Below are 17,510 nucleotides of genomic sequence, written 5' to 3' on the forward strand. Positions count from 1 at the left end.
AGCTTGAAAATGCTTGTTTATGTAATTAATAATGCTTTTTTTAAAAAAATTTATGCAATTAAACTATGTATATGTAAGATGCATAGCAGCATGACCTTGTACAATAGCCAAGCATCCCGTTGTAACCTTCTCCAATGTATCTTATGTAGTCATGAATATTAAAAAAAGGAGGAGATTAACGTGTAGAAGGGTCCTTGGGATAAGCATTTATATCCAACCACAAATCTATATGCTTCTTTCCTTGTATTCACAATCTATTAGCCTCAATCTCATGTGTTAGTACTCAATGATGTATACACTTCTCCAAGATATATAAATCATATCTAGTTGAACAATAAGTATTTACTTGCATGTGTGTTACTTGAAGAGGTATTGCTAAATATTTTAGCAAATCAATCACAAATGAATCTCAAAGTGATAAGAAGGTAAGCACAAAGAAAACAATGGCAAAAGAGAATGGTGAAAGAGAATGATGAAAGAGAATCGTGTGTGAAAAGAAGACATGGGAGCAAATGAATGCGATTTTAGTCCAAGTATCTCAAAAATACAAAAACTCTCGAGTTTCAAGACAAAAATGACTGAAAAGGTGAGCCTAACATAAATTAAAAGATGAGGGCAATTAATGCTTGATCCCTTCAACAAACCAAATATTCTCTCATTAATCACATTTGAGCAATCAAATTTGGTAGTTTCATTCTTCTAAAATCTCAACTAATTAGTAATTTAATCATTTTATTACAAGTACATTTTTTGAAGCATTTCTGGACCTAATGACAATTTACTTGAAAAGAGATGGTTGATTGGTTTGCAAAAGTTAACGGGTCATTCTAGTCATAAACGTGAGAGCGAGAGAGAGAGTGCGTGTGAGCCACATGAAAACAATTGGCAAAGAGAGCACAACATTAGTCATATGCAAAATGTCTCCCATTAGGAAACTTTCCTTGTCAATCCTAGGTTATACACAAAGCATGGAGATGTTGATTTTGGGCTTGGCCTAAATAGAGGGCATGCTATATTGCACACCTTACAAAAGTGGTGTGAAACAAAGAATGTGGCTTGCCCGCGTGAAAAGACATGTTTGCTTAGTTTGAATGCGAGCAAGTAAGCAGGTGATGGGCATGCTTGGGGGACTCAATCTTGTGAAGCTTGGAGGGGTGGTTGGGGGTGCGTCAAGGGGCCTTAGCAAGGCATTAGGGCAAAAATGAGATTCCATCGTTCTATGTAGTTCTCGTGTTTGGCCATGTTCCAAGTTGTGAACATGTCCGCTGTATAGGAAGGGGGCCCTTGATAGCAAGATGGGCAGGAGGAGGAAAATGGACAAAAATGTGCTGTCTACAATTGCTTGTGTTCATCCGTCTTGGGTAGGATGTGCTAACACAGCGCCTAGATCCTCCAAGCTGGCATTGTTAAGCCCAATGTTGTGAATGTTCAATGCACAGATCTGAATAGATATATTCTCTAGCTTCCAATGATGATTTCAGTCACCCTCACCCAACATCCGATTGATTAACTTTTCATTTGCAAACAATAGACAAAAGTTAGATTATAATGATAAAACTAAGGATCAACTTGGTTCGAAAGAAAGGAGTGGTAGAGAATTGGTCCTTGAGGCCATGGAAGTTGTTGCCTAAGATGACCTTTACTACATGCAAGTTAGATCTAGGCCATGGTCGTTAATACAGGAAGTCAATTGGTTTCTAGAGGACTAATGATGGTCCAATTTGAATAGGTTTGCTAAGGTATCATGTATTCTTGTTAAAAATAAGGAAGCGAATGTTATTAAATCTATGCATTTATGGAAAAGCATTAAATATCAAATTGTGCATGTTCACTTGACTTCCTAAACATATGCTTGCACGCTCTTCATGCTACTTTCCATACCACATTACTCATATAGCTTAGAGCAACAATGGCACATAGCAATTGCATGCACATGATTGAGTGCGTGATGACCATTGAGTTGTAGGATAGATCGAGGTGTTTCATAGGGTATTAATTGAGCTTGAATAGAGTGTATATGTGTGTATTATTTGTGATTATGGATAGCATGGATATGGATCAATCCCACTACATTAGGAGAGCCATAGAATCTTATGTCCTAGAGGGTAATTCTCTTTCGAAATCTGTGGGGGAAATACATGCATGGATATTGGGATATGTAGCTATATTCAACAGAATGCTTTAATGTGTGAGTGATACTCATAGCTGCTAGAAGTTGTTGGGAAAAGGGAGTAGAGATCACCTGCTAGAGCCCTTTTTGGTTTTGAGAACACACATTCTCAATGACATCGCCAATTCCATGATATTGCATTACTTTTGCTTTGTGAGTGGCGCTAGAGCATTGAACTATTATAGATTATTGATTTTGGAGAATTATGAATACCTTATAGCTCCCATCATAGTAAATTTTGAATACCTTGTACACTTGCCATCAAATTAAAGGCTATAAAGTGTCGTTTATTTTGGGCAAGATCTTTGTTCAAACACATTGGACGAACTTTGGCTAGCTTGCATCTCATATAGTCCTTACCAACCATGCGTGCAATCTGATATAGTTGAGAAAGCTTCCTCCACCTTTGATTTGAAATAAACATCCTTCCGATTGTGAATATGCTTCTAACCATGGTGTAGAACACAAGTGCACACTCTTGAAATTTGCATCTTAGGCAACTTCCCATTGGATCTTCTTGATGACGAAAGAATCATTAGGGCCAAAAATGCTTAAAAATTTACAATTTTGTTAATCACGAGATTAATTAGAAAAGGACCAAAGAGAGTTTGCGATGTGTGCAAGAATACAATATTATTGTCTTCTGTTTGTTAGAGATAGTAGAGCCATTTTGTGATTCTCTCCTCCTTTGTAGCCAAAATCTCCAAAGTCTGACATGTTTGGTAGTTCGAAAGTCCTTATTTACTTATAAAATATGAGAAAGGACATAATAAAGATGCTACGAAGTTAATAATAACTTTTTTGAAAGTTAAGAGCTTTCAATATTCTTTTTGGCACCCAATATATTTTCATTAGTCTTCTTAGTATTCTTTTTTAGTTCATTCACATTTCTCGTTGAGATTCTTTCTCTACAAATTCATTCAGTGCATGGCATCCACGAGGTGCCCTTCTCGTTTAGTAAACTCTTGTACTGTTTATACTCAGGGAGCTAATAGAAACTGGGAGTTGAAAACCTTTAGCATGAATGATTGGGTTACCATGTTGGCCTCTTGTAAGGGCTCTTAGAAGGTGAAAATTAGAAAACAAGAGGATATAAAACATCACTAGAAGGGATATATCATGGCTTTCAAAATTATGCTTGAAGGATGGTTTGTCGCACAAGTGATTTTTTTGAAGCATTTCTAGCCCTAATGACAATGTACTTGAAAAGAGATGGTTGGTTTGCAAAAGTTAACATGTCATTGTAGTCACAAACATGAGAGAGAGAGAGAGAGAGAGAGAGAGAGAGAGAGAGAGTGTGTGTGTGTGTGTGTGTGTGTGCGTGCGTGCGAGCCACATGAAAACAATTGGCAAAGAGAGCACAACATTAGACTTCGTATGCAAAATGTCTCCTATTAGGAAACTTTCCTTGTCATTCATAGGTTATACACAAAGCATGGAGATGTTGATTTTGGGCTTGGCCTGAATAGAGGGCATGCTACATCGCACACCTTAGAAAAATAGAGGACATGTTTGCTTAGTTTGAATGCGAGCAAGTAAGCAGGTGATGGGCATGCTTGGGGGACTCAATCTTGTGAAGCTTGGAGGGGTGGTTGGGGGTGCGTCAAGGGGCCTTAGCAAGGCGTAAGGGCAAAAATGAGATTCCATCGTTCTATGTAGTTCTCGTGTTTGGCCATGTTCCAAGTTGTGAACATGCGCGCTGTATAGGAAGGGGGCCCTTGATAGCAAGATGGGCAGGAGGAGGACAATGGACAAAAATGTGCTGTCTACAATTGCTTGTGTTCATCCTTCTTGGGTAGGATGTGCTAACACAGCGCCTAGATCCTCCAGGCTGGCATTGTTAAGCCCAATGCTGTGAAGAAGAAAGCTGTGAAGAATGAATGTTCAAAGGCCCAAAGGCTTGGGATGTTAGATGTAAGAAAGCTGATAAGCCTGGCTCTGCTGCTGCTTCGTAGGCAGCCATGGGGAGACGAGCTGAGCTGGTCCTTCTTCTGATGGGGCATGCGATTCTTGTGCGAAGGAAGATTGGGCATGCGGTTCTTCTCAGCGAAGGAAGATGAAGATTCATTCCCAAGTGAGTGACTGCTTCCGTTTCTGCGGCATGGCACGCACCTTCCAAGCCTATCTTTGATCTGATCTCTGCTCCGTCGGCAGCTGCCCGTCATAAGAAAAGGAGAAAGGAGACCTGCTCTGGCGAACGAATTCCCTGAGAGATGAGAGAGAGACACACGCAATTATGAGTGGTAGAAGGACGCCGTCTCACTCGCTGATGGTCTCTAGCTTGGGCATCCACGACCTTGATCTCCGTATCAGGTGATTCTTGTTGCCTGCTCCTGACGATGATGCAGCAGCAGAAAGCATGGCATCCCGCAGCTCCTGAGGTACCACAGGGCCGGACGAGTAGCTCTTCTGAATAATGCTGAGAGAGCTGGTCTCTGATCTCTCACTGCTTGGTTCTCTTCTAAAGGCATCATCATCACCATCATCTACATCCTCCACCAGTGGAGTTACCCTGCTCTGTCCGTACCATGAAGGCTTGCGGCCTTTGCTGCTCTTTTTGGCACTACTTGGGGCTGGAGAAGCATCATCTGTTTTGTGGGACAGGGCAGAGATGAAGCAGGCCATCTGCTCCTGTGATATCCTGGTGCTGCTGCTCATCCTGTGCATGGGCAGGAGAAGGTAAGCGTGGCAGGGCTTCAAGTCTGTGTCTGCCGAGATCGGTGAAGGCCGATGGTTCCCCTTCTCGAGCTCCACCAAGAACTGGTTGGGGAATTCCAGCATCAGCTCGGCTGCCTTTAGCGATTGCTCGTAGAACTCGGAGATTCGGCCATCACATGAGTGCAGCACCTTGATGCAGCAATGATCAGGAGAGGCTCTCTTAAAGGCAGGGATGTTTTTGTGGCCAATGTACATACAGTTGCCCATGGCTTATGATCTGAGATATGCAGTAAGCTCTGATGGACTTGAGAGTCTGTCTGGCTGGTGTTGTGATGGATAGATCAATAGATAGACCGTGTGGTCTTATGAAGAGCTCCCAACTACTGTGCTGGGAAGCTGTGAGGAGTCTATAAAGAAGAAGCTGACGCATCGTCTGAAATATAGGTCGGGAGCAAACCACATGCAGCTAATGACTGACAGATAGAGTGTCAAAACATGAGCCAAACTTTAACAGACAGGAAGTGTACAGCTCTTCAATGCAACAGCACATCTTGTTTGCTGTTGCAAAAGCAGCCAATGTGGCCTGGCCATCAAAACAAGCTAGCTTTACCAGAGCTAGAGCCCACAGCTACAATGACAGGGATCAGCCTGCCGCGAATATCGCAAAGCTCCAGCCTCCAGCAGTCAGTCCGGCGTCACAGTAACAAGCTCTCGCTTCTCTCACATGGAACTGGGTGGCTTTCATCCCCGGCGATTTGTCTGCAAGGGTGAACTGAACTCATGAAAACCACCTAGAATTGCAGGGCCCTTACCCTTACCAAGGGTGCAGAAGTGTGATTGCACTGTCGCGAACGCAGGAAAAGGATGGTGCCAGTGTCTCCAACCACACCATCCAGATGCAACATCTCTGTGTCAGATGAAGGCAATCCAAGGGTTTGGAGCCGAAGCTTAGGTTCGTTTGGTCTAGACTGGGTCTCCCTTGCAAGGAGAGGTGTCGGGTGAAATGGGGATATGGTGTAGGGCTTGCTTGTGGGCAAGCTTAGCTTCAGGCCTTTGTGCACACACATTCCTTCGTTTCATTTTGTGACTAGCGAGACAGGGCTGTGCCTGTGTTGCAGTGTCTGACCCATTGGAACATGTCATCGAGCCTACACTTGTACATCCCGAGAGGACCAATCCAAGTCAGAAGTCAGTACCGTCCCTCCCTACGCTTGGAGATTTGAAGAGAGCAATTCTGCAATGCCATGTCCGAGTCAAGTCAGCTCACAAGAGAACAACCTCCCAATTGAACATGTAAGAGAAACCTCCACCCATAAACTTTTGAAGCTCGACCGTCAGGGCCTTTCGCCGTACCACTCCGTTTACTTATTCGGGCCCGAAAAAACTCTTCCTCTTGTCAGATCTTCTTCCTTGCTCCAATTTCAAGCGAAGGGAAGTAGGTGGTAGAGCACCCCAGTTTCTCATCTAGAGCTAAGGCTGCTACACTTGACGCAACAATCAAGACACATCCAACACCTAACTAGTATTTTCCTACACACATGCCAACAAATCCTACTAGGGAGCAATCAACTGCGATCGTTTGAACATGTCATTTTGTGAGGAATATGCAGACCACTAAGAAACTATCATACCACTCGGTTTACTGTCTTTCTCCATCACACAACTTCTTCCTTGCTCCAATTTCAAGCGAAGGGAAGTAGGTGGTAGAGCACCCGAGCTTCTCATCTAGAGCTTAGGCCAATGGACTACTCGACACAACAATCAAGACACATCCAACACTTGACTAGTATTTTCCTACACACATGCTAATAAATCCTACTAGGAAGCAATCAAGTGTGATCGTTTGAACACGTCATTTGTGAGGAATGTGTAAGCCACTGAGAAACTACAATCCACATATTGCTCTCAAAAAGCCCCCCTCCTCAGTGAACGCTTTTTTTGCAACATTCACCCGGGAAGTGATGTTGCGAACATGTCTTGTGAGGTAAGCCTAAGAACTTTGTGAGGCTAGCTTAGGTCAAATCTAGGTAGTGATGTTCATTAACCCTTCTTGGACACAAGGAGAAATCAATAACTAACCTAACAAATAAACTCTATAGGACCACATAAAAGCTCAAAGGGTTTCTAAAACAAGTGGGATTATTCATTGATATGCACCGATAGTGCTATCCCAATATCTTTCAAGTTGGTCTTGTTGCCACATTCCCCACAAATATGACCATCTATTGGTCTGCATCCTTACTTGAGAGGCACTCGCCACTACTCTACTACTTTGAAGCCTTTGTTCCAGAGATGTGCAACCTTTGGAAAAGCAAATAGGGCAAAATTGGCTAAGACCAAGCTCGAGAATCTATCAACAGTATCATGCTCAACATTCATGTATGCCTTCAGGCTCTGGCTACTCACTTGCGACTTAACCTAACACGAGGCTCAAATTTCATTTGGGGGGAGGAGGGGCAATGGCGCAGAGCAAAGGGGTTTGGGGGACATGAGAGGTGGTATCACATATATTATGTCTGCTAAGATTCATACGTTGAGTGAATTCATTTCTCAACCAATAGAGTGTGATAGTAAATTATTTGAACAGATGCAAGAAAAGTGGCGTGGAGCAACCCTAATAAGAGACTTGACAACAACTATCTCTTGCTTTGAGACCCAAGATGTGTATTTGGCATTAAGCCCGCGCGAATTCCACAACATGATTTAAACCACTTCTACCACAATAAGAACTATGTCGACCACGAGCCAATCAACGATGTACTATTATGGAGGACCTATGCATATTGTCGAAAATTTTTCCAATAAAAGAGAGATCAAGGTGCAGTGCATTGGAACTCCATCATCAAGGCTAGGAAACATAGATGCCTAGCCTCAAAAGAGACAAGATTTTGTAACCCTAAAGCCTCAAGAACTCAATCTACGTGTAGTGGCCAAATAAAGCCCATAAGGACATTGCTTTTCTTATTAAAGCAAATAAAGTATCCTTTTAGATACAATTTTGGCCAAAATATCATATGATAGTTACAACAAGGGAGAGGCAATGCTCTTCAATATTTTAAAGAAGTTAATAAGTTGTATTACAAAGGACTTACTTTGTCCCCTTCCTATTAGACCAAATTGTGGTCATTAATATCAATGATTTCTATCAATACTCACCTCTCTCACAAGGTTTTAGTTCCATTCTGCTTCAGAAAGATGGCACACCTCATTTTGTTAGCAGTCATGCATTCCATGTTTGATTATCTTTTACTAGTGAGCCTTAGTCCTAGTTAAGACAACGGCACTTGGAGCTTAGATATTGAGTTTGCTTGTCATTTTATGTGTTTTGGATAGTCTAGGTGGAGATGATACCAGTGCATTTCATTTTTGTCATGGGAGTCATTTAGGTCATTTGGACAAGTTAAGCTTGTTGCCCACATTTCAAGCCTAGCTAGTTTGTATACTTATTTTGACCTCAATTTTCTTTTTTATATATAGTTTACTCCCCTCAATCCATTCATCCCCCATTATTCAGTCAACCCTCCTCATTCTTGTCTCATCTATTTGCCTTTGTTTGGTACTCACACTAATGCTCCGAGCTACATGTTGGGGCCAACTATTGCAACCTTTTGTTGGTTTGTTCCTTCTCTCATGTACATTTCTTTTAGTTTCCTTCTTTTCTGTTTGCATTGTGTTCATTTTCCTTTCCACCACTATACGCTCTCATAAGGTATCATTCACCTTGGTGGGAGCTAAAGTCGACTTAAGAGGAGCATCTATCCATAAACCAATTAGCTAGACATCATTAAGAAAATTGCCAATCAATGATTTCTTGTCTCTTTGCATGCAACATGGCCTAATTCTAGCACCTTTTTGGTGGCATCGACATCTGTTAGGCAACTATTTCTCTCTGGTATTTTTTGTGCAAGTACGATATATTTTCTTTTCAAGAAGCCAGCCCTAACTTCTACTTGGTTTATCAGATCGAGATTATTTATAGCTGATGTTTGCTAATCTAGTCTCCATACTTGCATGTGTTTTATAGATCAACATTCTTAGACAACTTCATTTTGATACCCCATCCTTATATACTCCCCATTCTCCATGGTTGTACACTAAAAATTGCTATCCTATATAATACAAGCTTAAACTCATTGATGTAATCATCATCTAAGTCATCTTCCATAATATCAACAATCATTTTTTTATTTTTCATAGATTTTAATCTTATTTTTATAGATGATAGAAGAGTATGGATGGGGGGATCATGTGGATGAAGGCCATGAGGATTATTCAAGTGATGACTAAGAGCAAGAATATTGGCTAGCAGTGAAAAAACTATACTTGTGTTGATCATCATTTAGATTGTCATGATCATCACATTGACCATGATGTAGAATGGCAAAGAGACTATGACTAGAATCCTCCTCGAATACCATCATATCGTTCTATCTCTATTTCATCTTTCATGGCCACGAGTCCATCATTCTCTATTATGGCATGCCCTTGTAGGGTGCATGTCCTACCCTCTCTTTGCACCTTAGAAAATCTCGGTGGAATAAACTACCCTCCATGTTTATGTAACCTTGGGATTTTGTAGCAGTCCCTATTTCCCAATTTACCATGGATCCCCATGTTGGAGCAACCTCGAATTCAAAATTTATGGGATAGGCTCAACACCAAATCCTAGTCTTTTCTATTTTTGAGTTGTTCTGATTCTATACTTATGCATGTAAGATTTATCTACACTGTTGTAGAGGTCTAGATGACGTTGGCATCTCTTTACTAGGTTCAAACATTTAAATATTCCATGAACCTTGAGTTGAAGTGTCCCTATTGTAAACTCCCATGTGATTAAGGGTCAATAAGTTGGAGGAGATTTGGGATGATCTTGCATCCCTTGGTAATCTTTGGATGACCTTGTTGTGATACTTCTCCCACTTTTATTATTAGCAAATAATAACATGTTCTACACCAATCTTCTTATCTTTGGTATGAGGGATACTATTCCATGAGAGGAGTAAGTCCCAATGGTGCTTGAGTGGGATACACATTACAAGGAGATAGATTCTGATGGAGTTAAAGCACAAAGACATGCATTTACAACATCATCTTTTGGTAAAGAAAAAGTCAACTGTTAAATAACAACAAAGGTGGCAAAAAAGTCAAAGCAAAGTCAAAGTGCAAGCATTGGAATTATTTTTTGGTGGATAATTATTCTTTAGAGAATTAGTACATTATTTTTCAATGGAGCTATGAGAGAGTAGTGAAATGGAGTAAAATAGCTCAAAGAGAAGGGATGTTTAAGATTTTTTAAATTAAAAAAATCAATTTTACCTCCAAAAATATTTTTAAAAAATAAAAAATTAACTAATATATTTTAAAAAAATTATAATATTAAAAAAATCCAAAATATCTTAAAATGAACTCTTGAAATTTTATTTTTTATCTTTTTCAATTAGAAATTAATCATTTCATATTTACTAATCATTTTGCATTGAAAATCAAGCACCATACTTTGTAGAATAACTCCTTTTTTAATATTAAATTTGGTTTAAAAAGGGTTCTTACATGAGAAGAGTGAAGGAATCTAAACAAATACTTTGTAGACAATATAAAAAATACAAAATAAATTTGCAAAAGTGGATAGAGAAGAGGATTATTTTACTATTCTTCTCTCCACTTTTTCTTGTTTTAGGAAGGAGATAGGGGGCTAGTTTCTTATGATATATATACTCAATCTTTTTCTAGATAAATATATTCTAGATCAGAGAATCTATTAATAAAGAAACACAAAGATCAATTGTTACAAAAATAATAGGTTGTCAACAAAATATCCATTAATTAGAGAAATGCATCAAATCATGTCAATAAAAATGGATTGTCTTCAGTCTTCAAATTTGATAAAGAACACTAAAAAAATGTTGAAAATCTCAAACGAGGGGGAGATGGCTACACTAAAAGGTTTCAAGTAGAAATATAATCTTTCTTACTTGAGAAATGTTCAGTATGGTTTCATTTAGAAACATATTTGATTTATGACATTAATCTTATTCAGATTTCTTCTTTAGCCAAGTATATGTGAGTGAGATGGTTGAAAATCATCTTAGTTTTATTATAACCTTCTGCCTTTGACATTTTTAGAGGATATTCTTGAGAGGAAGAAATTCAAAAAATGTAAGAGACAATGCTTGAATTATTTCATGAAGCATCATTCTTTGGATAGTGAGTAGGTGCAGAAGACTCTAGACAGTATTGGTATTAGTCGAGATGTATTACACAATTTTTTTGGCTAATGCATGTTGGAGCTATATATATGTCACCCTATCTAGACTAGGTCTCACCTATATATGTGTAGATTGTGATCAATATGATGTAGTCTTTGGAAGTGTATATGGTGTGTCTCGTCTCTCCCTATCGTATCTCTACATATCTTATCTTTCTACATCTCAACATGGTATTAGAGCTATCACAATAGACTACAACCAATTCCTTGAAGAAGATAATCATGAAGTATATCTATGTAGTATCTCTTCAATTATTGATTCATGTTCTTTTCATGGTTAAATTTGATGTATTGTGTATGTTATGGGCACCTTATGTTATGAATTTTAAGCATAGAAGAAGTTCACTTGATCATCATCGATCATCATTTAGATTGCAGATATGTTTAATTGTAGATATGCCTTGGCTTGGACACCCTAAAGTTTCTATTTGGGAAACTCTTAAGGAAACATCTTTCTAAAGAAAACTAGTTCTTGTCATGTGCTAGGACTCACAAGCTTTCTTCCTATCAAATCCATGCTCAATTTGGAGTTCTTTGTCAAAAGTTATGTCAGTTAAGGTAAACTCCACATGAAATAGGAAAATAATTATGACAATAGCTTTTCGTGCAGACTTATATGACACAGGTTTTGTCACGATTACTCACTCTTGCATTTCTGTGTTTCTGCCAAAATTAGCTAAATCATCATCTATTCTTGCCCAAAAAGTAAAGCGATAATGTTTTGAGTGTTTTTCATATTTCTCGTTTATGTTTGACTGATTTCTTCTCTCACATGTTTTGTCTATTTTGGGTTGCTTTATTCTTGCCCACGTTTCGTATATCTTGGGTCTCTTTCTTTTGGAGTATGTTTTTTGAGCTGAACGTCTTTCCTTATAGCATAACTTCTACGTATGATTTGTTATGCTACACTTTCATCTCGTCGTTTCATACATTGTGTCTTATCTCTATGATCTTATATTGTACATATTCTCTGAGCTAGCAATGTCGAATTTGATAATCGTCGATGGATTTCCTTCTGGACAACGTTCCATTCCTTAGTTTCAAGGACAATGATTCCTTGGGTGGAAAGTAAAAATGTTGCTAATTCTTGAAGGCGATGATTTGCATGATATTGTTCTTGGTAATTATGAATGTTTGTCTCAACCAATTGATCAGGTTCATGATAATACCCTTATAAATGAAGGACCTATCTTTGGCTCTTTATAATGATTGGGTTAGACATGAAAAAGCAGCTCGTTGGTATATTCTTTCTGCTCTTCAAGAATATCTTATGCTTGATGTATGTAATCTTTCAACCTCACAAGCTTTATGGGAGTATTTGATAGCAAATTTTTAGAAGAAACCTATTACAAAAATACTTTATCTTCATAGTCAACTCACTAAGTTACAATACAACATCCGAACTTATATGACAACACATATGGAATCATTCAAGAACATTATCAATTAGCTTGCTACTGCTGGTGATGCTATTCCACGAAAGCAATTGGTAACAGAGCTTCTTGATGCTATAAAGGATCCTGCTTATGATAATATTGTTACCATATTATCTAAACAAGATGGGATTGATTTTGATCAAGCTTGTATATCTTTGATTGAATATTCACAATGACATGAACAATGACACATAAATCAAGAAATAGCTATGATCTCACAAGAGGACACACGATCAGAACAAATTGACCAAGCTTTACTTGCTCAAAGGTGTCCCTTTCCACACTCTACACATAGGAGTTATCGTGGTGGTAAATTCTCTCCTCTCAAGTTTCCTAACATACATTGTTCTTATTGCAATACAAATGATCACACTATAGATGATTGCTTGGCAAAACAATATGACAATGAGCATAGTATTACAAATAAACAATTGTGTTTATCCAAATATTATTCTCCTTGTGACTATTGGAAAAAGAGTGATCATCCAACCCATCTATGTTTCGTGGCGTTTTGATTCAGATCGTAATAGAGCATATGCTACTACATATGACAACAATACTGAAGAATAAAATTGAGTGAGTTATTTTATCTCTCTAGGAAGGATAATTCATATTTATGATGGATCTCTTTTAATTATTGATTCTGATGCTACGAAAAACATGACTTATTACTCCCAATGGTTGCATATTATCATTCTATTCTTGTCAAGAAATTGGTTTATCTTGTTGATGACACAACCTACCAAGTCAAAGGTATAGGTAATTTGTATCTCGGTACTCTTTATTTAACTAGAATTTTGTGTGGATTTTTACATGTCCCATATCTACAAAGGAATCTTCTTTCAGTTGCAAGACTTGTGGATCTTGGTCTCTTTGTCAGTTTTGACCATACCAAGTGCCACATTGAGAAAGATGGCCAAACCATAGTTGTTGTACCTCAAAATAGTAATCTTCTTGAGTTATCTTTAAATGAAGATGTTGCAAATGTTGTTACAACTCGTGGCGATCTTAACAACAAAATATGGCATCATCCCTTTGTTCACTTAGATTTTTCAGAGCTTGACGATCTTTATCAGTGTGACCTTGTTCAAGATATGGAATTAAAAGCTCATCCTCATATGGGTATTTGTGAATATTGTGCACTTGAAAAAAAATTTCACAAACCCTTTTCCATTTCCATCACAACTCATTCTAGAGATTTGCTTGATCTTCTTCACACTGATATTTGTGGACATTTTCCTTCGTCGAAATCTCAATATTGGTATTTCATGACTTTTATTGATGACTTATTAAGATACACCACTTTTTTTCTCTTATGACACAAATTAGAAGTTTTATTATCTTTTAAGCAATATCAAAAAGTTGCAAAACTTCATATTGGTCGTAGCATCAAGAAACTTCATAGTGATAATGGTGGAGAATACATTTCAAATGATTTTGATTATTATTGTAATAAGCAGGGTATTCATCATGAATACATGGTTCTCTACTCTCCTCAACAGAATGGTATTATTGAACATAAAAACAATAGTATTCTCAATGCCATGTGATGTATGCTCATTCATTATGGCTTATCTCGATGTTTTTGGACTGAAGCAGTCTTAACATCAGTATTTGTGCAAAATCATCTTTCTACAACTGCTCCTTTTGGTAAAATATCAATTAATACTTGGATAGGTGAAACTCCTTTTATTTCATATTTTTAAACTTTAGGATGTATTGCTTATATTCGTATACCCAAAGATACTTGTAAGAAACTTGATCCTCCCGGTTTGAAAGTTATTTTCACTGGATATTCAACTTTTTCTAAGGGACACAAGTTCTATTATCTATCTTCTAAGAAGCTAATCATAAGTTGTAATACTATTTGCAATTAGCAACTTATGGGCTGCATAGTCTCAGGAGGATGTGGTCATTAGAGGACATTGATGATAAAAAGTCATTACTCACTTCTTTTCCTTTTCTATATGATGATGAACCTCCTTCATGTGATAATATTGACTCTTGAAATCAAGATTCACAACCTTCACCTATTATTGTTGATGATCATCTTGGCATTGATCTTTATGTTGATATTCCAATTGATACTTATGTTTATGATGTTGATATTCTTGAGAATGCTCTCAATATTTGTGAAGACCCTGTCTTTTATAGTGATGCCATGTCATCCAGTGAAAGCTGAGTATGAATCTCTTCTCTCTAAAGGAACATGGGTTCTAAGTGAGTTACCACCTCGACATACTATTATTAAATGCAAATGGGTTTATAAGACTAAAACAAAAGTAGATGGAACATTTGACAAATTCAAAGCAAAGGCTAGTTTGTAAAAGGTTTTTGAAAAGTTGCATGATTTGATTATCAAGAAACTTTCTCACCTATTGTTCATATAACCAATATTCGGGTGTTGTTAGTTTTTGCTGTTGAGTTTGATTTGGAGGTTCACCAAATGGATGTGAGAACTATGTTTCTTAAAGGTGATTCAAATGAAGAGATATACATGGAGAAACTAGAGGGATTTATAGTCAAACATAAGGAAAATCTTGCTTGCATACTTCATTGGGAACCCTATGGTCTCAAACAATCCTCATGAGCTTGGTATCAAATGATTGATCTCTTCCTTACAAAACAAGTTTTTATCTCTTGTTCTTCAGATTCTAACTTATAAGTCAAGCATTGCAATGATAGTTTTGTTATTTTTGCTCTATATGTGGATGATATCATACTTGTTTCTAACAATCTCAACTTCCTTCAACAAAAAAAGAAGGTTTTATCTTGTGCATTTGACATGGTCGATCTTGGAGACATACACTCATGTCTTGGTATTCACATTCAATGCTATCGAGAAAGGGTGTTTTATTACTGTGTGAAACAATGTTCATTGAGCATATTATTCAGAAGTTTGGTTAGGGTTCTACACATCATGTTAGTACTCCTTGTCTTCTGAGCTCTACCAAAAACTCTCACTTTTTTGCAAAATGATAGACAATTAGCATTACATCAACCTTATGCTAATCTTGTTGGATGTCTTCAATTTATTAGCTTAAATTCTTGCCCTGACATTCTTTTCGCTACAAATTTTCTTGGATAACATCTTAGTTCACCATACCTTAAACATTGGATTGTAGCTAAACAATTTTTGAAATGCAATAGAGATTTTGGGGTTGGTTTATCGACGCCAGCAAACCTCTTATTCTCTACATTCACTTCAAATTTTGGGTTATACAGATGCAGATTTGGCAAGCTCTCACTTATCTATGTGTTCTACAAGTAGAAATTGTTTGTTTACCAATGGTTGTCTTGTTTCTTGGACTAGCAAGAAACAACATTGTGTTGCTATTCTACCTGAGAACACCATATTGGGGAATATGGGAATTTCCCACAAGTTTGGGACACATGGTCAAATCGTTGGATTTGTCATAACTTGAACACTATAACTCCAAATTGAGCGCTCTATAGCTCAATAGATTTCATTTTTCAAGCACCTTCCAATGATAGATCACATCATATGGTTTTGAGAAACTTATGGACATGTTATCAGGGTGCCACCTTTTCATTATTCAAAAAATGGGAATTGGGAGATTCCCAAACTCACTAATATTGTGTTTGAGGCTAAATATGTAGTTGCATCTTTAGCGGTGTTACACGAGTGGTGATCGAGAGCAAGCCTCACTCACAACTCGATAATGAGACGTTAAGGAGTGCCGGATTGGGTAATTGACTTTGTCGAATGCACAACACAACTTAAAAAATTCAAATATTCGATAATACACCACAAGCCACATATAATGAAAATACCAATACTTCGAAAACAAACCAAGTAAGATATAGTTTCGTACCTTAACAACCTTGAGCCGATGCTCGGCGCTTTGACACCCAAAAGTTCCAACTTTCAAATTGGCATGACAAGAGCTCACTCTAGCATGCGACCCTCCACTCTCCTCTCTCACAAAATACAATTGTAATCAAGGGGGAAGGCCCTTAACTCTCCATTCTCATCTCCTTATATAGTTTTCTATCCACACTCACACACATTAGGCTTTTTGCTTTTAGCTTTTGGCTTTTGCTTTTCTACTGCTTTTCACTATTTTCGTTTTTTCTGCTTTATGCCTGTTTGCAACTTGTTTGGATCATAACTTCGTCATTTGAACTCCGAATATAGTCATTTGGGTCCTCAAAACGATCGGAATGCATCTGGTCGACAAGCTAATGCAAGCAGAATTACGAAATTCTATAAAAAATGGGCAAAATATTGATATTCGTAAATTGCATCATTTTTCTTCATCTTTTATCTTGGACGACTTATTCTCTTCCTTGGCCTATTGTTCTTGTAATTACACACACTTTCACCACACATGTCTTCTTTTTCTTCAGAAAATACTTGCTGACGATGTAAAACCTACGATCTCTTCCTTTGATCATTGAGTCTTCAAAATAAATATTCTCTGGATATGAACTTGTTTTTTATGCAATGTGCCCTAGCAGGAATATGCTATGAAAGAGAACTCCGTGCACAACCAAAACATGATTTGAAAAATTATGCAATGTCGGATCCATGATATGCAATCAATCAATCGATGCTACACACAAAAATAATGTATGCATTGAAGAAATTGTGCCTAGTCTATCTACATGTGATCGTGCATCATGCAAAATGCAAAAAAATTTCTTAATTAATTTAAAATTCATTATCCTCACCTCTCAACTCTCATAAAAAAGATATGATATACTCCGCTCCACCCATCTAAAATCTCACAATCACTCTAGAAAATGATGGTCCTCAAGATGTTGACCAGATAAGAACAACCCATCTCACAATTGGTGATGTCCTTCACGACCCTCGAACTCACCTAACCACCTTACACACTCAACCAGAGGTTCCTAACTTTGTGATGAACATCCCAAATTGTGCATGCAAGAAATGTGCGTGCTCAATGACAGGTGCTCTCTCATATGCGCGTGCATCTAAAATTTACTGCATATA

Source organism: Lygodium microphyllum, chromosome 12 (assembly GCF_053477565.2).
Source record: "Lygodium microphyllum isolate KBCC chromosome 12, Lygodium_microphyllum_v1.1.10, whole genome shotgun sequence".
Taxonomy (NCBI): Eukaryota; Viridiplantae; Streptophyta; class Polypodiopsida; order Schizaeales; family Lygodiaceae; genus Lygodium; species Lygodium microphyllum.